Consider the following 27,813-nt stretch of genomic DNA (forward strand, 5'->3'; position numbering starts at 1 on the left):
TGAGTTGTTTGTTCGCTTTAGATATTGTTTGGTCCCACAGAATTCCGTTCATCATGGATATGGCTTTTCTACCCTGTATGTTTCTGTCTTTTATAGCAGCATCGAGTGTTCCATCTTGAGTTATCTTCATACCCAGATACTTGTATTCATCACAGTTTCTAATTTCTACCCCATCGTCTAATATAATGGACTGTTTTGTCCCTCCAATACACATGGCTTCAGTTTTCTTAATGTTGACTTCGAGACCCAATTTGTTATATTCTTCTATTAGCTTCCGAGTCATGTAACTCAAGTCGTCATGATCCTGAGCAATCAGTATTTGGTCATCAGCGAAACATAAGGTGTACAGTGTAGTCTCGTCATTGAGAGGAATTCCCATGCCATTACATTTTCTTTTCCACAGCTTGAGTGCTTGTTCCAGATAAATTTTGAAAAGGGTAGGCGAAATACAGCAACCCTGCTTTAGTCCTTTCGTGACCTTAAATCCTTCAGATATCCTTGATCCAGTTTTAATTTTTGCAGTCGTTCCATTATACAGACTTTGGACTGCTTTGATAAGACCATGCTTAATGTTGGTTTGCTGTAGGGTTGACCATAGTTTACTTAGGGGTACACTGTCATATGCTTTTTGTAAGTCTACGTACATCAGGTGAACTTCTTTATTGACGGCTGTTTTTTTTTTCAATAACTTGCGTAATAGAGTACAGGTGGTCTACTGTGGATCGCCCAGCTCTAAAACCAGCTTGTTCCTCTGCTTCGTAATCTCTATAGTCATTTTCTATTTTGTTCTTAATAAGTTTCCCGTACATCCTACTTATTGTGCTGTTTACCGCAATTCCTCTGTAATTTTCACACTGATCCTTGCTGCCCTTTTTGTGGATAGTTGACATGATAGATAATTTCCACTCTTTTGGTAATTCGGCTCCATTCAAGCAGTCTTGAAAGAGTTTTCTTAACTGTTCCTGGAGTTTGTCTGTATCGGCTTTCACTAATTCTGCAGGGATGTCACCAGGACCAGGGGATTTTCCATTTTTCAGGGATTTGGTTATTTCTTCTATCTCTGATTTACTTATTTGTAATGGTGATGAATTTATACGTATACCTATCGTGTTGTCTTCCATGTTAGCAAATTCTGGTCTTTGTTCTGTTAGTAATTTTTTGAAATATTCTTCCCATTTTTCTGTTGTTATTGGTGATATAACGTCTTTTTTCTTATTATTTCTCATACTTTTAATCAATCTCCAACTCTCTGTGCTTCTTCTACCTCCTATGTAGGTGTTGATCTTTTGGCAGTTCTGTTCCCATGATTCGTTCTTTTTTTGAGTGATCTTTTTCTTACTTTGGCTTGTGCTTCTTTGTAAATTGTTTTATCGTTTTCTGTTTTTGTTGTTAAGAATGTTTGGTATTTCCGACGTTTATCTTTAATTTCCTTCTCTATTTCTTCATCCCACCAGTATGGTTTTATTCCTTTATGATTTTCGTCACATTTCCCCTCTCTCTCCCCACAGATCTCTTCTCTATGTTTTCTTTTTTAAATTAAATCAAGACAAAGAATTTTGTTTCAAGAAATATTACTTCTTTTAATTTGTTTATATCTAAATTAAAAGATTATATTAATAAAAAAGCCGCAGATATATTCAATCTTCCACGCACTACATTATTTCGTCTATCAGCTAAGACGAATGCTACACCAGTCCAGGTTGTTCAAACAAAATTAGGAAGATCTGCAGTCCTACCACAAAACTTAATCAGTTAGTAGACTATCTACTTTTAATGGAAAAGAAGTTTTACGGGTCAACAAGAAATGATGGTAAAAGTATGTCTTATCAAAATACCGGAAGAAAATGGTTGAATTAATCCCTGAAACGAGACAAGGATAGAATTTCTGTCAGAACGCCAATTGAAACGTCCATCCATAGAGCCAAAGACTTTAATAAGGAAAACGACAAATTTCTTTGATATTTTGGAGGCATTATTTGAAAATCATAATTATTCAGCTGATAGAGTATTCAACGTGGATGAGACTGGATTAAGTATTGTTCAGTCTAAAGTCCAATACGTTCTTTCGCTTAGAGGTTCGAAGCAGGTAGGAGCATTAACTTCTGCAGAAAGAGGTTCTTGAGTCACAGCAGTCTTGTGTATGAGTGCCGGAGGAACTTTTGTTCCACCATATCTGATTTTTCCCAGAAAAAACCACAATGTGTTATTGGAAAAGGGTGCTTCTCCTGGTTCAAAAATTGTGTGTCATCCAAGTGGATGGATTCAAACCCATATTTTTACATAGTGGTTCCTACATTTTATTGAAAAAGTGAAACCATCACAAAACGATCCAGTGTTGTTAGTGTTAGACGAACAACATACACATTGTCGTAATTTAGAAATGATAAATTTAGCAAGAGAGAATTTTGTTAACGTAGTGTGCTTGCCTTCTCATTCTACCCACCACATGCAGCCCTTAGATAAAACGTTAATGGGACCCTTTCTATTCCCTATCAAAACAAAGACCAATTACACATTATGACATTGCTGAACTATTTAGAAAGGCGTATCTTAAGGTGCAAACTGGGATAATTGCTGTTAATGGCTTCAGAAAGACCGGAATATTTCCTATAAATCGCCATGTCGTTAACGAAAGCGATTTCCTTGCCGCAGAACAAGAAAATACTAAAAAAAAGAACAATATGCAATAGTTGAAAATATTGCCGAGAATAGTATAGATGAAAATGAATTTGTTGGACCCCAAAAATATTACACCGGTGCCAACCTTTCAAAAACAGACAGGACCTAGAAGGAATAGAACACCTGGAAAAGCAGCGATTATTACCTCGTCTCCATACATTTAGAATCCGAATCAGTAAGTTTTAAAGACGATTCTTCCGATGATGATGACATGATACATATTGCAGCAGACAATCCTAAAGAAGAAGGTGCTACTTGTTTCTATTGCGATGGAAAATTTGTGGAAGACAGAAAAGGAGAGAAGTGGATACAGTGCGTTGTCTGCAAAGAATGGTGCCATATAGATTGTTCCGGGTGTGAAACTGATATCTTTATTTGTGAGATTTGCAAAGACAATTAACATGTTTTGTCAAGGGATAGAGAGTATCTATATCCCAATAAGTTAAAATACAAAAATAAAGAACTTCATAAAATAGATAGTGTTTTATTTTAAATCTTATTTTTTTATTTAAATGCATATTACTGTGTTCCATATTAGGATCAAAGCATATTCCATATTAAGTACATATTCCATATTAGGTGCAAAATTTACCTTTTTCATATGTCACTTTTTGACTATCCCAGTATATAGATTTTCCTATTTTTAATATTAAAATCTGATATATAGTTGAACCGCGTCGATTATCATTGCGCAGAGCTTTCGACATTCTCTTTGATGTCTTCTTCAGGGCTTTCGAGGTCACTAACCAATGTATTACTGGTACTGAGAACAGAGGACGGTTCATTTATACCGTCGATGGTGACGTGGTTTGGGTGGAGGTTGGCGTGGGGTTAGCGTGGGGATTGGCGCGAAAATTTCTGACAGTAAGATTTTGATTGGCGGCTGGAGCGGACGACGTTTTCTTTCTAAGAGGTCTCCATGTCGAAGGTAACCGTATGCCGCCATCTCTTTTATTGAGACAATTTGGATTTTTTTTTTCAATTTCTATGTAATAGAAATGGAATGTTCATAAATACTATTTTTCATTCTACGATTTGTTTGGCCTATGTAGGATCGGGAGCAGTCTCCACAAGGAATTTCATAAACTCAGTGTTGTTCATTTTCAATGTTGTCTTTGATTGATCAGACAAGAGATGAAAGTTTTTGTTGGGGGTAAATATTGTCTTTATTCCTCTTGATTTAAGAATTTTGTCGATTTTGTCAGTGACACCTTTAATGTAAGGAAGAAAAGCTTTCGTATGATGAGGGTCTGAGTCTTTGGGTTCAGATTAAGTGGGATATTGATATTTGTGGATACTCCTATTTATGTGATTTGCGTGGTAACTGTTTTGGATGACGGCTTGTTATAAACTAAAGAGCTCAGCGGGTCTATTTGCATCATCGCAAAGGCGTATTGATCTGGAGACAATGGTATTAATGACTGACAAAATTCTAAAATCAAGAGGAACAAAGACAATATTTACATTTACCCCCCCCTCCCCCCACAACAAAAACTTGGAACTAACTTGGTCTTGGAACTTCTTGACATTCTCTATGATACGCCACTGATTTCTTTGCTTATCCTCCAATATATAATGGGATTTTGAAAGGACAACCTATTTCGAGGTTTATTAGATAGTAAAGCCGAAATAAATTAAAATAGCATAGCAAAGAGGGATGTCTGCGGTGGATTAACGTGTCTAGTACAATATAGGGTGGTAGAAGACAATATATACGCTTCGACGCTGGATGAAATATAAAAGAAAAATTATATAAAACGTATCGGTTGCGAACTTACAACAACAATACTTATTTTTGTCCGATCTGTATTTTCTCAAGTAATCATTGTCATATGTCGTATGATAATCAACACTTTCTAAAGACGATTAAGCCGACTTTACTTAGTAACAAGACATTTGCTCAACACACACACACACACACACACACACTACGTGTCAATACAAATTCCTCTAATAACTGTACATAGTTGATGCGAATAATTCTATCTATCTATCCCTTCCTGTCCAATTTTGGACATAGACCTCCTCTTCCTTCTTCCACGTCTCTCTATTGTATAGTGTATTTTTATGTATGAGAGAGTAATAAAACAATAAATTATGTATGCAAATCCCTAAACTGTTGATACGGGTGACTCAATGAAAAACAGATATTTGTCAACAAGTTTACAGAAGTATATAGGAAAACAATTTTAAATTGACTATGACCACCAGGTATAAAGGTTGAAGCAGAATAGAATACAGTAGTTGTGAGGGTTACTAATCCCTAAATAAGGCTGCCAGTGTCGGAGTGATGGAGGTTAACAGGTACTAATGAATTTGCAAGAAATGTAAGATGTTTATTTTATTGGTTATATATAACCAATAAAAGTTTAATAAGTACCTACCTATTTGCAAAATAAAGTTTAATTCTTTAGATAAAATAAAACGTTTAATTTTATCTGAAATGAGTGCATTCCACGAAGTAAGGGTTTCAACAATCAAACATTTAATTCTTTAATTCCAGGAATCTACGACAGTAATTGACTAGATAATTACCTTCTAAACTTATTCCACAGAAAATGTGATAGTGGGTTTTTCCATTTTGTAGGAAGGTCCAAGTGGCGTATTCAAAATTCTTAACAGTTCACTAAAAGTAGGTACTTCAGTTGCAAGGTGCAGTTTATTGTGTATACTAGTGTTATGGAAAATTTGGAAGTGCCGTGTAAACGCCGAAAAATTGGTCCTTTAACAGTTAATGAAAAAACATTAATATTTAATTGTTTTAAATCATTTACAGACAAACGTTTATGTGAAAGTGTTGATGAGACTGTTAAGTTAGTTAGCAGTACACTTGGTGTTGGGAAATCTACGATTTACAGAGTTATTAAAGAAGAGAAATGTGGTAGTTTTCAAATGCCACGTAATGCTCCAGGGAAACCAAAATTTCAAATAGAATATCATTTTAAAGAAGGACTTCGACGGAAAGTGCATGAATTCTTCTTTAGACAAGAATTTCCAACATTGGATAAAGTTCTTGTCTCAGTTCGAGATGATAAGGATTACCCAGAAATGAGTCGAAGTACGTTATGGAAACTTTTAAAAGAAATAGGCTTCCGCTGGAAAAAGAATCCCAGAAAGTCTATTTTATTAGAAAGAAGCGATATTGTCATATGGAGAAGACATTTTCTAAGAACCATAAAGGAAATGAGAAACCAAAAAAGAAAAATATTTTATCTTGATGAAACATGGATCAACGAGGGTCATACACCAAATAAATTTTGGCAGGATGAAACTGTTACAAGTCAAAGGCACGCTTTTGTAAATAACTTATCTACTGGTTTAAAACCACCATCAGGAAAGGGACGCAGGCTGATAATAGTACACATTGGCAGTTCAGACGGTTTTGTTGAAGGTGGTTTATTAACTTTTGAATCAACTCGTACCGGTGACTACCATGAAGACATGAACGCTGATGTCTTTCAAGAATGGTTCGAACAAATGATAGATCTTCTTCCTAAGAACTGTGTAATAGCGTTGATAATATCAATCAACGGTAATAGTAATGGATACTGCAAGTTATCACTCCAGACTTATAAAAGGACTGCCCACAACCAAGTGGTTAAAAAAAGACTTGCAGAATTGGCTGAGTTCAAAAAATATTACGTACCATCCCGGATCTATAAGAAAGGAACTTTATTCGTTGTGTGCCCTTCATAAAGAAAAATTTAAAAAATACGAAATTGATGAAATTGCCAAAAATCGTGGAATGACAGTACTTAGATCCCCACCATATCATTGTGAATTAAACCCGATTGAACTGGTATGGGCACAGATAAAGAGTGAAGTTTCAAGAAAAAATACCACTTTTAAAATTCATGCTGTTAAACAGTTGTTTTTGGAGGCCGTAAATAATGTAAAACCTGAAAACTGGGAAAAGGCAATAAATCACACTATTAAAGAAGAGGAAAAAATGTGGAAGCTGGACAATATTACTGATAAAATGATCGAGCCAGTTATTATAAAGCTTGGTTTTGAAAGTTCATCTTCTGAATCTGATTTGGATTTGTAACAAGTAGCTGTAAGTTTTATATTAATATTTTTATTCATCTATTTAACATACCTTAGACGGTTTTAAAAACTCTTTTTCTCTTTTGTAATTTTTAAAAATTAAAAAAAATGTGAATTTTTTAAAACCCTTTTTAATGTAGGCCAGTCAGTTCTAATATAGTGTGTGATAAAAGAGGTCACTTTTGTTTACATACACATAACACTTTATAACACTGAAATAATTCATTTATTTTTTACAATTATTCAAAGTAATTTTTCAATTAATCTTGAGCACGCCCATGGAGTGGTCGGAGCTATTTTCTATTTTTTAGTATATAGTAAAGTTTTCCGAAGGATACCCAAGCCAACCGTATCCTTCTCTTTATTTCTCCGGTCTGATTTTCTTTATTTAATTTAATTAGTTGTCCCAAATATACATATTCTTTTACTTGTTCTATAGTTGTTTGTGCAATTGTAATTATTAGTTCTTCTGGTTGGTTGGTCATCATTCATCATTTTCGTTTTATTATAATTCATTTATAGACCTATTTTTGTTGATTCGCTATTTAATTCATACATCATTTTTTGTAATTCTTCCCTTTTATCTGTTATTAATGCAATGTCGTCTGCATATCTCAAGTGATTCAAGTATTGGCCATTTTTAGTTGGTCTTCTGTTTCTGCTAATACTACGGTATCATCGACATATCTTATATTGTTAATAATGATTCCATTGGCTCTGGCACCTTCAGGGCGATCTTCAAGAGAAGCTCTAATTATATGTTCGGATTTTGATATAATGACGTAAATTTCCAGTTCGTGTTCCTTTGTAGGCTACCATAGTTTCATCAATGAAGTATTCATTTTTAGTGTGAAATTTTTTAAAATTTTCTCTAACTTTTTCTAAAAGCGGGCGTATTTTGAAAAACCTATCTGTTATAGTTTGTGTTATATGTTTATTATTATTGAAATGAATAAATCTTCCCAGAAGTTTAAAACCTTGCTTGCAACCATCATGCCATCATGCTTGTAACTTGTTCGATACGTATTCCACTGGCCCAATAATCTTCATAGAAAGGAAGATCTATTATACCCATCATCAACAAAATTGACAAAAAAATCTGTCATCTCATCAGGATCAGTACCAATGCTTATGCCTTTTATTTGAGTACTATACAAATTTGTCTGCTCAATTATGTAGTCTAAAATATCTAGTGAGAACAGTTTTGTAAAATACTCCAATGGAGGAAGTAGTTCCTCATTTATTTTAGTAGCAAACTTAGTGTCTTTTCATTTTGGGGTAAGTCGCTTTTCGTCCAGTTGAATGTTATTCCTGACTTTTTCTTTTCTCTAGGAAGTTAATTAGCAGCTTCAGAGTCGTTTATTATGTTTTCTAAAAAAAAAATTTGAATAAGAGTTAGTAGTGTCTTTTCATTTTGGGGTAAGTCGCTTTTCGTCCAGTTAAATGTTATTCCTGACTTTTTCTTTTCTCTAGGAAGTTAATTAGCAGCTTCAGAGTCGTTTATTATGTTTTCTAAAAAAAAATTTTGAATAAGAGTTAGTAGCTCCTAAAGTTTTATGTATATTTTAGCTTGTGTCCGTATTTGATGAATATGCTTCGCTAGCAAAAAATTCTCTTGAAGCTATCAGAAACTTGAGGACGAGGTTTTTGAAGGAAACTTCAATTTTCCGTAGAAACTACATGAAGGAATCTCTTTGAATCCATCCATAATAGCAAAACGCTGAAAACGACAAACTTTTATTGATAATTGTTACTAAATGGTTACCAATGTTTTTGGATAAAGTTATGATATCAATTATCACGTTATATATAATATCATGTAACATAGATCATCAAATATAGGTTCAAGAAACCATCGTTGTCATTTTGCATAGAAATATATTTTTACTTACCAAAAAATTCTTAGTGTCTTAGTTGTAGAAAAACACGCGAAATCTACAAACATGTGAAAGATGGCTGGCAATATTAACCATTGGTTGACGTTCTCCCACCGCAACTGACCGATACTATCTGCCTACACTGAACAGCAAGCATTGTAATGTAAGCAATCATTGTAAAGCATAGTTTGAGTAAAATATATATTTGAACTTAATGTAACCGCATGCTTGCATTATCTAGTAAATGGTATTGAAATATTTTTGAATGTGCCGATAAAGAGTTAATAAAGATATTCTTCGAATAATGAATGCAGTCCGACTGCTCTTAAAAATCATAAAGAGAAGGAAAACAGTATAGTTCGGCTACATGGTTAGAGGATCTAAATATCATCTTATTGCGCCTTATAATAAAAGGAAACGTGGAAGGAAAAATATGATTAGGTCGAAAAAAACTATCAGCAGTAACAATAAGCTTGTCCATAGTGTCAAAATGCATCGATTATTGTGAGAAATGGTGTAATCGATATTTTAAATATATGGACATGAATATGATCAAATAGCTTAGCAGTTGCTGTTCTTTTTGTTCTTCGCTAGTCAGAAAGTTTTCCAACATTTTCGTACACTTTACGAATTTAAACGCAGAGATTTTGAAGTAATTTTATAGTAAAACAAGTAACGTTTCAGATGAAAGTGGCGGTTTAAGATATAAAGCATTATAATTTCTTTTGATCTCTATAGTTTTTAATCAAATCTACAATTTTTTTTGTAGCCGAATCCTTCGAGGAAAAACAACAGTCTCGAGTTTTCAAATTTCCTTTTTTTTCTTGGTTTTTGTTTTGTTTATTTCTCTGTAAGTTAATCAGCTAGTAATACAATGGCAAAGCATGATTTAAAAAATTACAATTACAGTTTAGTTGCAAACTTTAGTGGTTGTAATGCATTCAAAGAGATATTTTAATAAACATCCTGACCTAAAAACCATCTAAATTAAAGTAGTTAGAAGATAAGAAAGTCAAACATGTTACGTTCAATACAAATAACAATATCTACTGACTGATATATAAGAACTATCTCTAGGTCAGTGACCAAATCATTAAACACAGTAGACTTGAATATTCTTTAACTTGACATTCAGAATGCTAATAAATGAAAACAACTTTTACTAAAAATTACTACAAAATGTAGAGGATCAGCTTCCTTACTACGACTCGATTTTTGGTCTCTATATTCGAAAATATCTTTGAAAATAATTTTTCTATCCCTTTAATACATGTATTTCATCTGGTATTATACCGAGACATGAACTCCTTATAGTCACGGGATATTTCAATGCTAAAATAGGTGTTCCGTGGTTGGTGTGGATGCGTGTGATAAACTTATTTACCACCGCTGAAACAAAAATAAAAAATGATAGTGTTATGTTATTATTAATCTAATTTATTGTTTTTATTTATTATTAAAGGTTCTATTTATAACACAAAGTCTTTATTACTAATTTATTTTACACCAATAATTATATAATTTATATACATTTATTATAATACGTGCGTTACATTTTAAAACGCGGCGCGATCTTCAAAAACTAACTAACTGTTTACAACAAAATTCCTCTTTAAATATAAAATCCCGTTATTCGAGAATTTCCCATCGAAAACCCCAGAAGGTCGCTCAGACTGGTTTTATTCGGCCTGGAAATTTCGAATCGTGGGTGACTCATCATAATTCGGGTAAACAGGTCTTTCAACTGAGCGCCGAAATAACTAGAACAGAAAAGATATTAGTAATAAATATGTTTACAGTTTTGAGTCATATGACACGTCATTATTTATCGTAACAATAGAATCGAATAAAACGTAGAAAAAAGTGTTAATAATATTTATTTTGTAAAAAGTAATTAATTCTGGAAGGGACGGTATTTTTTGTATATGTATCGCGGACCGATGCAAATGGTGTCTCAATGATTACTGAAAACTAAAACTCAACACAGAACACGCGTTCTTTGTTTTTAAAAGCCAGGCCATAAACTTTTATTATGGGGCTGGTCGTTATATTAATTTCGTTTCCCATAAATGCAACGCACTCAAAATGTATATGTAATTAAAGTGTCGAGTATATCTAATATCTGTAGTAAATAAACATATTGAAAAAAACACATTTCTATTTCTTATGTTATATATAAACCATTTGCGAAAATGTAAATTTTATTATGAGATTGTTTTATTAAATTTTTGAATACATGAATACATACAATTTTTGAAAAGACATATATAACGACGGAGATTCTACAGCTGATGGAAGAAAGAAGGAAAAACAAGAACAATAACTCTATATATAAAACATTAAAACGAAATATACTGAGAAAGATTAGAGAAGCCAAACAGAAAGAACTGGAGAAAAAATGCCAAGAAATCGAAATTCTACAAAGTAAATACGACTACTTCAACGTGCATATAAAGGTAAAAGAAATTACAGGCAAATGTATAAACAGAACAGTAAGTAAACTTGTTAACGACAATGGAGAGGTTATCGTGGACAAAGATAGTATTGATAATACTTGGAAAAATTACATACGAAATTTATTTTTTGATGAGAGGGAGAATCGTGATCGAATGCGATAGTCTGTGGACTAGTACGCATTTCGATGCGCATCGGCCTGCCTCGAATTTTCCCATTGGCTCTTGACCTGGAAATCCCTATTTATCGCTCGAACAGCACATATAAATATTGGCGATTTTCAGGTCAGCCAGGTCAGTTCCTCGCGGGCTCTCCGAGAGCTTAGTGCTCTCGGGGCTCTGCTTCCTGCATTTATTTTCCATACTCTGTGGCTGAGAATTGTTTCAACTTAACTTGGTGTTTTTATTTCGACGAAGAAATTGTCATGTAAGAAATATCTTGCCTTTTTCAAGGCAAGACACCGAAGATAAATATTTTCCAAGTCCATAACCCGAAAATGGATTTAAGTAGAGGAGCTCTCGACAGTATATTCGAAGCCCTCTACAGAGCACCCGGGGATATCAGAAGGTGGTTAGACCCTTAATTGTTCCCCCGAGGTGACAGAATCAGTCCCCAATACCTACGGAAACAGGACCACCTATACTAGTGGCAGAAATAAGAGCAGCTATAATATCACTAAAAGAATGGAGAGCTACAGGACCAGACGGAGTACAGTCTGAATTTCTTAAACTTCTTGATGATGAATCTTTAAGAATACTATGTAAAATCTTCAATAATATCTATGACACAGACAATATTCCAAAAGATTTGCTAGTTTTAGAATTAATTACGTTACCAAAGAAACAGGGAGCGAAAAAGTGCTGAGAATATAGGCTAACTATGCGAAGAGAGAATACAAGACACACAGTTTGGATTCATGAAAGGCGTAGGTACGAGAGATGCACTATTTAGTCTACAGGTATTATTCCAAATATGCAGAGATATTACTTGCGATGTCTACACCTGCTTTGTGAACTACCAAAAACATTTGACATAGTTCAACACCGAAAAATGATGGATGTTCTACCAAAAGCTCAAATAGATAATAAAGACCGGCGTATAATACAAAATTTAGACTGGAACCAATCAGCCACAATAGTTAGACGTTAGACAAGGATGTATACTTTCACCTATATTATTTAACCTATATTTAGGGGAAATATTTAGTGAAGCCTTGGAAAATTGCGAATATGGAATCCTTTTAAATGGAGAACGCCTAAATAACATCCGCTATGCAGATGACACCGTTATTTTTGCAGACAGTTTAAACAGTTTACAGCAACTAATAAACAAAGTAAATAAAGCAACTGAAAGATTTAGACTACAAGTAAATGTATCAAAAACTAAATTTATGGTCATCTGCAAAAATAAAATTAGAGACGTCCAACTGCCTATCAAGAATACACCAGTGGACCGAGTAAAACAGTTTACCTATCTTGGAACAATAGGGGGAGAATAGAGAAGGCTAGGAGTACATTCAACAACATGGCCTAACTCTTTAAAAGCCACAACCTTAATCTGGAGATAAAAGTAAGGCTCCTACGATGTTGTATCTTCTCGATATACGGAGTTGAATCCTGGACACTCACTGAAGCGATGGAGAAAAAACTTGAAGTCTTCGAGATGTGGCTATACAGAAGAATCCTAAGTATATCATGCACGGACAAGATAACCAACGAGACTATACTACGAAGAATGGGGAAAGAAAGGGAAGTGATGTATACGATTAAAAGGAAAAAGTTAGAATATCTCGGAAACCTAATGAGAAACGGCACTATATACAGATTACTGAAAATAATCCTTCAAGGCAAAGTATTTGGAAAGCGAGTAATTGGGAGAAGAAGAATATCATGTTTAAAAGAAATGAGGAAATGGTTCTCCACAACAACGACTAATATCTGGTATTAATTCTCATTTTTTACTAAATACCTTATACAAGCTTATTTTAAACCGTAGGGAAATGCACGATATTAATTCTACACCACTAACGAGTATACGCTTAGCTTTAATTCATTTCATCCCTTATTTACCATAATCCACTAATTATACAACACTTTGAGCTAATAACAGGTTAGCCATCTTTATCCAAAATCTCACCGCAAGTTACGCCCCGAATTGGTCGCTTTTTGTCTATTTATATAATCCCCGACGCGAACATCTCTGGTCAGTGGGACCAAACGGTCAATGAATAGTCTCCATAATATTATTTTTTATTGAATGGAGTGATTATCGATAATATTATTAAATTAGAGATATGGAGATCATTATCAATAACAAAAAATGTTTTAAATTGGTTTATTGTGGTGGTTGGGCATATTATAAATGAGTCCCTTTGGGTAGTTTTTGTGTTGGTATTTAGATGTACAAAGTATAATAACAAACAGTTGTGGAATCTAATTTTCAGTTTTAAAAACACCTACCATGTTTTGTTGTCATTACTAAAGCTCGGATTATAGGCAAAATCATTTTTTTTTAATTATTTTGCCTATTATATGTGCTTTATGCACACTCTGCTTTTGCTTTTGCTTTTATATAAACCTTTCTATAATAAAATTTTCGGTCGTTAATAAAATATCAATGGTTTGTGTATAATAAACTAGTGATTTTGCCCGTCGCCATGCGACAGGGGATCCAATCAATTGCATCTACAGTGACTCCAGTTAATTGTTTCTGTCTTCCTCCTATTTAAGGTTATGACGACAACAGAATAATATTTTAATCTGTTGTACAACTTTCATAAGCCACTTTTGAAGAGTCGCTGTAATAACTTTTTGCGTAAAGTCATGTTATGAAATCGACCTATGTATAAAACCGGCGTAATTCTAGTTTATCAATTTATGGATAAACTTATGAATTTAACATGAAGAAAGTCTATGCGAAGTTGGTCCCAAAAAATTTGACTCCTGACCAAACGCTCGTCCGTCAACAGATCTGCTCAGATTTTTTTGAGAGGGTACATAAAGAGCCTGAATTAATGGAAAACATCATCACTTGCGATGAAACCTGGATATTCAAATACGATGTTGAAACTAAGCGACAATCCATGCATTGCAAAACTCCTGTATCGCCAAGAATGAAAAGAGCAAGGATGTCGAAATAAAAATTTAAATCCATGCTAATCGTTTTTTTCGACATTAACGGCCTCGTGATGACTAAATGGGTTCCAGAGGATCAAACTGTAAACAAAACTTACTATTTGAAAGTTTTGGCAACGCTGCGAAAGCGAGTTCGTAAGAAACGGCCGAAGTTGCACCAGGACAACGTACCTGCCCATAACGCTCTGTCTGTGAAGCGGTATTTAGCCGCTAAAGACACTTCAGTGCTCGAACACCCGCCGTACTCGCCTGATTTAGCACCCTGTGACTTTTTCCTGTTTCCGAAGATCAAGTCTGCCTTAAAAGGAATCCGGTACGAGTCGATGGAAGAGGTGAAGCGAAAAACGGCGGAGCTCCTAAAAGCTCTAACAAAAGAAGACTTCCAGCATTGCTTTGACCAATGGAAAAAACGAATGGAACGGTATGTGGCGAGGGAAGGGGAATATATTGAAGGAGAGCATTCGATTGTAGAATAATTTTTAAAATAAAACTCTTTTTCATAAGTAATCTCGTTATTTAATAGACAGGCCTCGTATACCTGGTAAGTACATATATATACCACATTGCTTTTTCAACCTTAGTCAAAATTTAACCTTTACGTTTGCGAAGTGGTAATACTTATTCCAGGTAATAATACACTGATGATGGGCTTTTGAGTCCGAAAACGTTCTGTAACGTAGCCCGAAAGAGTCTTTTTAATTATATATACCTTATATAAAGGATTTTTAAATAAAACTTTTTTCTCTAGAATGAAAGTGGTATTAAAATTTTAATTATTGTTATTTTTCATTAATGATCAAATTTCAAATAGTAAAAAGTACTTTATTGACCTGCATTGTGGAACCCCACTTCATAACCTTCAAATTGGAAAAATTAAATTAATTAAATTCCTCTAAGTTAGTCCAAATATCTTTGAGGGATACTTTAAACAGTTCAAAAAAAGGAGGAAGACACATTTAAATTTAATTGATGCCAGGTGATGATACTCTTCAAACGTCTTTCGATCCTCTAAATAAGTATGCATTTTCTCTTTCTCTTATTAAATTAGAATTTAATCGATCAATTTAGTGTAACAATAAAACACTGAAAACTTTGTTTTCAAAACTTCCACAAAATTTATTTTAAATTCTTATCACTACAGCTGTTTCGGCTGATTGCCTTTCTCAAGTGATCTGTTTTTGGCATGGGTTTACACTTTATAGTCTCTAATGAAATAGGTTGAGGAGGGGAGAACTGTTTGTCTCAAGCTGGTCATTCAGAATTATATCTGTGTTTTTTAATTTGTTGATTTCCATAGATTCTAACAAAGATTGATTATATTGATTTGACACAATAAAAATAAAAGTAATGAAAAAACATTGTTTTTTGTACTTTAAAACTGCCATTAAAAAATTATAACTCACGGTTTGGAATTGCACGCACTTGGAGGTATTGTCCAGGCATTGTCCTTCATGACTCTGTGCTGGTTTCAAAAATCTTCTAATTAATGCACTTTTTTTCTGTATGTTTTACCATATTTTGAATTACTTAAGATAATAATTATGTTATAGCAAATGTGTATTGTTTTTAAAAATGATAGCCCGGCCCTGATATGATACACATACCAAACGTGACAGATTGTTGACCATTCATCGTCTGACATTGACGAGTTATCTCTAAGGTGAGATATTTTTATAAACTAGTAAATATTTGCTTTATTTTTTAATTGAACAGAAAAAATATATCAGTAATTTTTTTATTGAACCGTATTACAGGCATTCTATCATTGCAGGCATAAAAAATGATAATGGTGAAGGAAGAACAATGGTAGAAAACAAAATTGGATAAATACGAAATGAAACAGGAAAGTCCTTTGAAAAAATGGGGAAAAATAGAATCGGGATTTACAGTTGTTAAAACCTTTTTCCAAGAAGTCAGAAATAACTGTAATTTTGCAGAAATAAAATCCTCTCTGTCAATTTCCACTTGCAGGGATCCACGACAAGCAGAAAATAAAATGGGGATTCTACAAGATCTGAGAGTGGGTTCACGTAAAAGAACCATTAGAATGTGGCATTTATTAAGTATTGAGTGGATTATCGACCCATGTTAGAAATAGATGTCATGATTCAAGAAGAACTGATTGCAATATTAGCGCTAACGAAGAACTTAAGATGGAGATCAGAAAAGGATATCAAATACTCTGGCTTCAGAAAGCTACATTTTTTTATCCTGCATTATGGACTTCAACGGAAAGTGGCATACATGTCCTCAATACCTAAAACAGGCTGTAGCAAGAGCCATCTTTATTATTATTTACATTTAATCTTGTGGTATGCCAATTACTCATCATAAAATCAACAGATTACCTTGAATAAAACTTCCAATCTTACATTGCTGATAAATTTAAACGATTTGCATTTCTTCGTTTTGCACGAAACGTTTTGGTTTCCAAATCTTATTTTTAACAGTTACATTTGACAAAAACCCATTAACGATATCGCGAGATAACTTATTGGGCCAAAAGGTTTGCATAATCATTATAGTGAAGGTTAAAATTAAAATAATGCAAAAAAATGATGTATATGACAGTAAATATAAAACAATATGGTTTTTTATCTAATGCTAATATTGATTTGCGTCATATACTTTAACAATTAACAAATTGCGATAGGTCATGGGCTTGACTGTACTTTAAATTGTTGTTTTGTGCAAAAACGTTTAAATAATTTTATTTAAAGATAAGTCATTTGATTACGTGAGATCAATTTTATCTCAAGAGATCAGAAAAATAATAATCATAGCATGTTACAACAAAATTCATCGTCAATCGTGTCATTAAAATTAATTATATATATATATATATATACGAGGCATGTTTTTTAAGTAAGTACCGTTTTGCGATTCCGCCGCCGCAGCGCTACGGTCGGCGTTCCGCGCATGAGCGCTGGTTACCTACATCTCTTGTCTACGCACTGACGCCATTACAGTCTGATTCTTCATTGTATACTTGTTTACTCCAGTGTTTAAGATGCCTCCAATAATCGTGAGTCACGCTGATTGTGAAGTACGGGCTGTTATACGATTTCTTAGTGCTAAAGGCGTAAAACCGATCGATATTCATCGTGAGATCGTTGAAGTTTACGGACAAAACATTATGAATTTTGAATAAAATCCTTTGTATAAAAAGGTATATAAAAAACCCAGTTGGGCTATGTTAAATTGGCAAAACGTTTTCGGAATAAGTATTCCATCATCAGTACCAAGTTAATACATGGATGTAGCCACTAAATATGGGGTTACAAACCCTTTAAAAATTGCTAATTGAAATTTAGTTTACATAATGTCTGTTTTACAATTTAGATGGTAAAGTTACCGTTGGATTGGTAACATGGTGACATATGACTCTGCAATAAGTTGCAAGTCCTGAGACGGTATGTCTACGAGGACTTCAATAAAGCAACAACAACTCAGTTGCTTTATTGAAGTCCTCGTAGACATACCGTCTCAGGACTTGCAACTTATTGCAGAGTCATATGTCACCATGTTACCAATCCAACGGTAACTTTACCATCTAAATTGTAAAACAGACATTATGTAAACTAAATTTCAATTAGCAATTTTTAAAGGGTTTGTAACCCCATATTTAGTGGCTACATCCATGTATTAACTTGGTACTGATGATGGAATACTTATTCCGAAAACGTTTTGCCAATTTAACATAGCCCAACTGGGTTTTTTTATATACCTTTTTATACAAAGGATTTTATTCAAAATTTTTAATATATGGTATACAGCCAAACACAGGAACTTAGTTTCCTTGTGGATTTTAAAACATTATGAGTGATGGAATGGTAAGGAAATGGGTGAGAGCATTTAAAGATGACCGCACAAATGTGCATGATGAAGAACGGAGTGGGCGTCCTTCGGTCGTTAATGAAAATTTGGTGCAGAAAGTGGACGAAAAGGTCAGAGAAAACAGACGCTTTACAATTTCATCATTGTCCGACTGCTTTCCTCAGTATTCTCGTAGTGTTTTGTATCGCATTGTTACCGAGAACTTGAATTACCGGAAATTGTGTTTACGTTGGGTTCCAAAAATGTTGACGGATTTGCACAAAACCCAACGTTTAGGCAGTGCATTGACTTTCCTTGAGCGGTACCACAGTGAAGGTGAAGATTTTTTAGACCAAATTGTTACTGGTGACGAAACGTGGGTGGCCTATGTCACACCAGAATCGAAACAACAATCCATGGAATGGCGACATTCATCATCATCCAAAAGAGTGAAGTTTAAGCAAACAATTTCTGCCCGGAAAATCATGTGCACAGTTTTTTGGGACAGAAAAGGAGTATTGCTAGTGGAGTTTCTGCCTCGTAATGAGACAATCAATGCAGCGTCTTATTGTGAGACATTGAAAAATCTGCGTCGTGCAATCCAGAACAAAAGACGTGGCAAGTTGAGTAAGGGTATCGTTTTGCTGCATGACAATGCCCGTCCACATGTGGCTAATCAAACCAAAGATCTCATCAAATCATTTAAATGGAAAACTCTAGATCATCCGCCATACAGCCCTGATCTGGCGCCCAGCGACTACCATTTGTTCCAGCACTTAAAGAAACACCTGAGCGGTCAGCGTCTTCAAGATGATAATGAAGTCAAAACATTTGTGATGCAGTGGTTAACAAGTCAGGCGGCAGAATTTTATCACGAGGGTATTCAAAAACTGGTGCCACGTTATGACAAGTGCCTCAATATTCACGGAAATTATGTAGAAAAGTAGATTAAGGTACAGGCTTTCATGTAAAAATATTTGTATCATGTCTTTTTTTAATTCCAAAACGGTACTTACTTAAAAAACACGCCTCGTATATATATATATATATATATATATATATATATATATATATATATATATATATATATATATATATATATATGTATATATAAAATTTATACATATATAAAAATGACGAACTATTGGAATTAGCGTCAGGAAACATATTCTACTACCAAGGCACATCAACAGGCAGAACAAGCGGTAATGGATTCCTAATCAACAAGAAATGGAATCGAAGAACAGTAGAAATAACAAGTATCTCAGATAGAGTAGCTAGCTTAACCTTACAACTATCAAAGAGATACAATATACAAAGTGTAGCAGAGAATATCTTATCGTTTCGAAGTATGTGGCCCACGTTGATAAGCTTTCTGCCACGTCCAATTCGTTTTAAGAGTTCTTCGTTTGAAACTTTTGCAGTCCAAGGAATTTTAAGAATACGCCTGTATAGCCACATTTCGAATGCCTCCAATTTTTTACTGATTGGGCTTTCAGAATCCAAGCTTCAAGGCAGTTGCGACCATATTAAATATTGACTTGTATTTTATAAATCCTTTTCGAGCTATTTCAATTCTGACCTTTATCTCTCCATCTTGATTTAACTGTAAGTTTAGCATTGTACCGAGGTATTTATACTTGTCGACCCTCTCTAACGGTTTACCGTCCAATGTCAGATGTATGATGTCAACAGAAGCTTTTGAGATCACCATGTACCTATTTGGTTTTACCTATATTCATTGTTAGTCCTATCTTTTTGCTTCATCTGTTAATGATTTCTACAAGAATTTGTAAATCGTATATATTTTCTGCCATGATTGCGGTATCGTCTGTAGATCTTATGTTATTAATAATGCTCCCTCCAATCCTTACACCTTCTGTTCTTTTCCATGGTGCATCCTGAAATAGTAGTTGGGAGTACACATTAAATCATTGTGGCGACTTCACACATCCCTGTCTTACTCCTCTTTGAATTTCTACTTGGTTTGTCTTACTATCTCTACAAGGCGCAACTAAGAAATAGTTTGCAAGAGTTTGAAGCAGATGTTGCTCGTGTAGTGCAGTTGGCTTATCCGGAGGTACCAGACAACATTCTGGAAGAAATTGCTGTAGATACCTTCATCAATGGGTTAAAAGAAAGTGAATTGCAGAAAGCTTTACGACTAGCAAGACCGAAAATTCTAGATGAAGTGCTCGCTATTGCATTGGAACATGAAACAGCTAGTCAAACGTCACGGAGCAATCGAGTAAGAACCAGTGAAAAAGGCGACGAACCAAACGATGAACGTCTGGAAGAAATAGTACAAAAAGTAGTTCGTAACACGATGCCGAAGAGACGCGAGCCCAGGAATTGTGGTAACGTAGGTCAAATTCGCCGTAATTACAAGAAAATTATACAACAGTCGGAAAACTAGAACGGGTCGACACCAAGGGGCAAATGCCGACCTCGCGAAACACAGCCCCAGTAGTAACTGTTAACATTACGTCCTCCGGTGGAATTCATGGCTTGTACATCGAGGGTCGTATCAATAATATATGTAGAACAAGAACTATTGCACGTCCAGAAGTAGTACGAGGCCATCTTAAATTATCGCCTGCAACAGTAAGGCTTAGAACAGCAACTGGTGAGCTAATTAATACATATGGAGAGGCAAATATGTCAGTGTCCATTGGCCAGACTACAGTGAAACATAGAGTATTAATTGCAGAGATCTGCGACGAGTTCATATTGCGGATGGATTTACTAAGAAAAGTTGGGGCTGTATTAAATGTCAAAAATGGAGTTCTCGAGATCAGTGGTGAAGATTTGCCGTTTCATGAAGACAAAGAAGATGGTATCAGCTACTACAACTACTTGTGACGTAACAATACCCGGTAATAGTGAGGAAATTCTGATGACCAGACCTGATGGTTACTGCCGAGAGTGAAGTTTAAGGATGGTCGAAGAAGTGGACAATGGTTCCTAACGGCAAAAGCTTTGGTGCGAATTCGAGATGTTGTTCCTGTAAGAGTTATGAATTTAAAGGGAACTGCTATTAAGTTAAGTAAAAAAACTTTGATTGGACAGTGTGTTCCAGTGGCTTCGATTTGTTCTATGAATACTAATGAGAAATCATCAAAATCTAAGTATCCAAAAGAGCTTGTTGAGATGGTGATTAAAACGTGCCAAGATCTTGACGATGAACGAACTAAAGCAGTGAAGTCTATGCTGATAACATTTCAAGATGTTTTTGCCATTGATAAGAAGGATAAGGTAAAAAAAAGCATAGTAATGTATGAAATTAATACCGGAGTCGCTCAGCCAATCAGACAACAACCTAGACGACTTTCATTTGCAAAAAGAGAGGAAGCTGAAGATATCATGAAAGATATGAACAAACAAGGTGTAATTGAACCATCGAACAGTCCATGGACATCACCAGTCGTTGTAGTCAAGAAGAATGATGGTTCAACGCATTTGTGTATTGACTACGCCAGATCAATACGGTAACTAAGAAAGATAGTTATCCTTTGCCCAGAATAGACGATATATTGGATACTCTCTCTGGTTCTCGTTGGTTCTCCACACTCGATCTAAAAAGTGGATATTGGTAAGTAGACATGAAGCCAGCTGATTGGGAAAAAACCGCATTCTCGATAGGATCAGGGCTTTGGCAGTTCACGGATCAAAATTAGAGGTGGACTACTCCAGAATATTCTGGACTTTTTAGTTAAAGTTAAAGTTAGTCGATAAGATATTTTCGTGCTGTAAACTTATAAATAAATATATTTATATAAATTAGAACCGCTCGTTTTATTTAAAAAACGATACAATATGTTTTACGCTTTTAATCCCATTTCTAAATATTTTGTTAACAAGTATATAATCGATATGGATCTTATCTAAAGACTAGCAAATTAAAATTCCACAAAAAATAACAATCTAATGAGATTTTTTAAGAAATCGGAAATAAGCTTTAAAAATTCCGTCGTTGTTTTTTAAATAAAGCCTAGTAAGTCCTGTATGACTCAACTTCTAAGTCAATGTGGCAACATTCTGCACACGGCGTGATATTTCCAAATACATCAATGTCGATAAATTTAAGAGGACACATCACACATATTTGTTTTTTCGACATAATGAACTTGACCGTGAACTTGTTAATAATGTAAATTAAAATAGTCTCGAGCTGATTCGTCGGAGAGTATAAATTATGCTAAAATATGGCATTTTTTTTAGTGTTTACACGGCTACCAGCAAACAAAACACTCGTATAAATCTTAAAGACGTAAAATGGATCAGCGGTTATGTATTCCTTACTATTATTATATTATATTATATTGTATATATATATATATATATATATATATATATATATATATATATATATATATATATACATATATATACAATATAAATAGAAACTTTTTTATTTCCTGGGTTTTTCGGTCTGATTTAAATAAAACTATTTAACTTTTGCTTAAACGTTTCGTCAAATTTGCCATTTTCAATAAGCACTTTATTTTATTTTATAACCATTACATTTTACGATTAAATTTTATGGTTACACTTTTTTAAAAAGTTTAAAATGGATTAAAACATTGGTATCTGACATTGACAGATGACATCTAGTAATAATATTTCATTGTGTTTAATACATTTATTTAAACATACTTTTTAACAAAGTCTCCAAGAATCCATGTTCTAATAAACGTTGACAAGTAGTGACAACTGACTAAGAGTCTCCATACATTGTGCCTAGAGCCCCGTGACCGTAATCATAACCTACTGATATGACATCTTTCCCCTTACATTTGATAGTCCTTAAAACGCACTGGAGCCCTTTTGAGTCTAGCGCTAGTTCTATTTTCAGCATTCATCTGGGAGGTTGAAGGTTCCTCTACTTCACAACTCTGATTCCCAGATGAGGAGTTTAATGATCTATCATTATGTGCAAAATCAGTATTCTGCTTAATTTCCGCTTTAACTAGGGAAGGCCTCAAGCGATAACTGTTTCGCCTGACCACTTCCCCATTTTCTTTCTGCACTAAATAAGATCTGGGTGCCTCATCTACTTTTTCCAGAATTTTACCTGGTCTCCATTCTCTACCCTCTCTGACACCTACATTCTCTCCTGGCACTATTTCTCTTCTCACCTTGGTGTTTCTATCATAATAATTTTTATATTCGTTTCTTTTTGCCTCTAGTTTCTCCCACTCTTCCTTTAGATTTATGTCTTTGTGCTTTTTATTTGATGGTAGCTTCGATCTAAGAACCCTGTTAGTCACTAATTGGGCCGGTGTTTTATCTGTTCCATTTATTGGAGTATTGCAATACTCCAGGAGCGCCATATCTAAGTCGTCACACTTTCTAAGCATGTTTTTTGCAATTTGAACGGCTCGTTCTGCCTGCCCATTAGACCGTGGATAGCGGGGACTGGACGTTACAAACCGAAAATCCCAGTCTTTAGCAAATTGCTGACAATGCCACGAATTATAAGGCATGTTATCTGATATGACTTCGTAGGGTATTCCGTGTGTTGAAAAAATTTTCTTTAACTCCTTGATGACCACCTGAGAAGTTTTTGAATTAATTTTCACTATATCGAGCCATGAGCAGCTATTCTGAACTTCTTTTATTTGAGCTTGGGATACTTCATGCATTTTACATATTTCAATAGCTTTAGACAGATCTAAATTAATTGTTTTTAACATGCTTTGTTGTGCATCCTTACTATTGGTGTCCAATACTATTCTATCTCTTACCATTGAAAATGCTTCAACACCAAACTCACAATTTCTTACTTTATTTTTTAAATCTGTTAAAAAGTGGTCAAAAGGCTCTCCTTCTTCTTGAATGCGATTATAAAACAAATATCTTTCATAAACCACGTTTTTTCTAGGGGTGACATAAGACTCAAATGCTTCCAATACATCTGCTAGCTTTCCTTGTTGGACCTCTGTTAATTCCAAACTGTTATAAATCTCAATGCCTTCTTCTCCAATTAAATTGAGTAAAATTGCTACCTTAACTTCATCACTTTTACCACTTTTTCCTGATGCCATCAGATATATTTAAAAACTTTGCTTAAATCGTTTAAAATTTTCGGCCACATTGCCTTCAAATGATAATGGATTTGGTAACCTTGCTTCCATGATTTTCGTTTAATTTCCACTAGACTGCGCCAAGTAATAATATTTCATTGTGTTTAATACATTTATTTAAACATACTTTTTAACAAAGTCTCCAAGAATCCATGTTCTAATAAACGTTGACAAGTAGTGACAACTGACTAAGAGTCTCCATACATTGTGCCTAGAGCCCCGTGACCGTAATCATAACCTACTGATATGACAATCTAATAGGTATCTTAAAAAATAGGAGTGGTTCAGGGAGTGTTTTTTAAATGCACTATGACAGATATTTATGATAATCTGTCATAGTGCATTTAAAAAACAACTCAATATATTAAATTATGATACATATTGGAAAGATGTTTGATGTCAGTCTTATTATTGATAGAATTTGGATCTTTTTTTATGTGAATCATGTCTAATATGCAACTTTTGTTGTAATTTTCTCCCTTTTTCAAAAGCTGTACATTTTCAAAATCAAAAGAATGGCTATTTTGTAGAGAATGTTTGGTTAGCACTGTTTAATTCATGTTTTGTACACTATGTTTGTGTGCAACAAATCTTCTATGTATGTATTGGTGTGTTTGCCCAATATACTGCGTTGAATTACAGTCTTTACAATTTATTTTATAAATAAAGTTTGATTGATGGTCTTTATTAACTTTGGCTTTAAATTTTGAAAAATATTTTCCAGATTATTTGATGATCGACTTGCTTGGAAAAAACAAATTTCAATTATAACACTTAGTCGATGGGGAATAAAAGCACAATTCATCAGAACTTTCCTATCTCATAGAACTTTTAATGTATCAGGTAAAGATACTTTATCTAGTCCAAAAATTCAAAAAAACGGAATTATTGAAGGATCTAATTTGACCGTCTCCCTATTTCTTATAAATAATGTTATCTCAATTTTTGACTTACCAGTAAAAGCTAGACTTTGCTGTTGATTTAATCATTTTTGTTAACCCCCTACTGCTTGAATTATTGCAAACATGAAATAAAAATATTTTATATATTGTGATTTTTATTAAGGCATATAAAAGGCTTTAGTACATTTAAAATAACTGTTTAGTCCTATATATAGAAGTTTTTTTTGTAAATACATTATGGTTTCATATGCAATAACTACAAATTGGAAGATTTTTTGAAGAGATTTTGAAAATGCTTTCACATTCATTATACGAACATATTTTAATAAAATGTTGTATGTAAAAAATAGTAATGAAATTATGATAGACAATTCCTTTTTTCATTATAACAAAAATACTTTACACTTTATACAATTGGTGTAAGTTTTTTTTTTTGTACATATTTGACACTGTTGGCACTGTTCCCCGAAAACCAATGAGCATTTCATTAATACAAGCATACTGTCCTATGCAATAATTTGAGTGTACGCGATTCCATAGTACAGAAAGTACTATGGAATCGCGACTCATGAACAATTTCTATTGGTCTTTAATTAATTATTAACTACAAAATCAAAGGCAATGTTATTAAAAAAAATCGGTTGCCTGTAAAGTCGTTTTTACGGGCGAAGATTTTACGTGACAACGTCTTTTTCTCGGTAGAATATTTATTGATATGAATATTATTAAATTGCACAATAGGAACAAGGAATTGAATGAAAATAAGAATTGCACAAATTTTAACTATAGAAATATATTTTGTTTACTAAAACATTGTACATGTAAACTTAAACTTAACTAATTTCTATTTATTGTTCAGTTTCTCAACTTTTGTGTCAATCTAACAATTAATCAATCAATCATAGTTTACGATAATGAAATATTAGTGTACAATTATTTACCTTTATTGTTGTAGTTGTTGTAAATGACGAATCTAAGCACTCCACATTTTCACTACAGACACAGCTGACGATACTTCTACCACACGTGTGAACTTGTATTATGACGCTTTCTCGCTTTCTCAGAGACACAAGCACGCACCGATTCAACGCGCCTAATTCTCTAGTGCTGCGAGCGCAGCGGACCGATCATGTTTGAGTGGGAGAGAGACGCAAGGCATTCGCCGGTCCGGCGGGCCTCTCTCTCGTCCGGTGACTCATCGTAACAGACGTGAGCGGGCGTTATACTTTTTCATGAGTGACTCCGAGCCACAACCTAATTTAAGACGTTGTCACGTCAAAACAGAAGTTATATCACTCCAGAATTAAAGTTATGATTTGACAACAGATTATCCTAGAATCACCACATTCATGATCTAAAAAGTAAAAGTACTAGTCAATCTGCACTTAACATTATAAAAATTGTGACACACAACACGTGGGAAGCAGATACTAAAACTCCGACTCTTACCCTAGCTAGAGAGAAGTCCCACTGGAATTTCGAAGAAAACAAATTTCACTAACATATGCGGCGTCAAATCCTATCAATCCTGTTAGTCACTACGTAAATTCAGACTGTTTTAGGAATATTTTTACAACACATGCTAGGCTTGACCTTCCTTTGTATGGAAAGGTAAATAGATACTTGAATGAACTTTAATTCAAATTTCCAGATACCTATTGTTTACCAAATGTCAACACTATTCCTACTTGGACTGTTTCCATTCCAAGTATCAATACCAAACTCCATTCCTATCCATTCCATAATGTATAAAAAAGCAGACAAAGCATTAAGTATATCAATATATCCTTCCAGCAAAGCTTCCATCTGTATTTCATAATGGAGGATTTTGAAAGATCGTTCGTTTTAATTTCTTAGAGGCTTTCCAGAGGAAATAATCAGTTGTGCTATCATTTGATATTTCTCTTAGATAGTTACTGATTGATTGATTTTTATTTTTTCTAATTTCTCTTTTGCTATTGAATAGCATTGTTGTGTTAAGTTTTACCAGACGGAGCTCTAGAGCACTGCCAAATCCTTCTGAGTTTTCTCTTTTCCATGATAAGTTTTCTAATTTCTTTAGCGATTCTTTTCTTTCCCTCTATGGATCAGTTCAGGTGAGTTATTCCACGTAGCTTACTGAATTTGTTTAACAAAATATTCCGTTTGTTCATGTTTATTTTTTAATGAAACTTTCAAATTGATTGTTATCATTAAGTGAAGCTAAAAACGCCACCAATCTTTTAGTCTATTAGTTTAGAAGTTGGCTAATTTCGAATAACAGTATCACTCACTGTGAGAAGGATTGAAGAATGGTCGGAGTTCATGTCCCATGCTTCCTCAATATGTAAATAAATAACAGAAATATTTCAAGTTATAAAGTCATCAATCAGGTCTGGAATTTTGTTGGGATCAGTAGGCCAATTTGTCGGTTTAACTGTTGAAAGTGTTTCGCATTTTAATTAGGTACTGAACTCCCTACATTAAATCAAATGTAAAATTTAATTTTTATATTCCATCTGAAATAATATATAAAGGAATCATTATTTAAAATAATTTAAAGTAATAAATAAATTTCATTTTTAAATATTTAACAAGGTGTAAGTTAAAAAAACGGTTAACAATAACGAAAGTACAAGCTGAATATAGCCGCAAATTTCAACCATGAAACAAATTTTTTCGGTTTGGCAGTATTGGCAGAGAACAACCACAGTTCGGTGTTTCTATGGTATTGGCATGTTTTTATAATATGTAATAATATGTTCTATGCTTCAAAAATAAAGAGAGAAAGCTTTTAAAAAGTTTATTATATTGATTATATTATTTTATAAATTCTGCA

Source organism: Diabrotica undecimpunctata, chromosome 3 (assembly GCF_040954645.1).
Source record: "Diabrotica undecimpunctata isolate CICGRU chromosome 3, icDiaUnde3, whole genome shotgun sequence".
Lineage (NCBI taxonomy): Eukaryota > Metazoa > Arthropoda > Insecta > Coleoptera > Chrysomelidae > Diabrotica > Diabrotica undecimpunctata.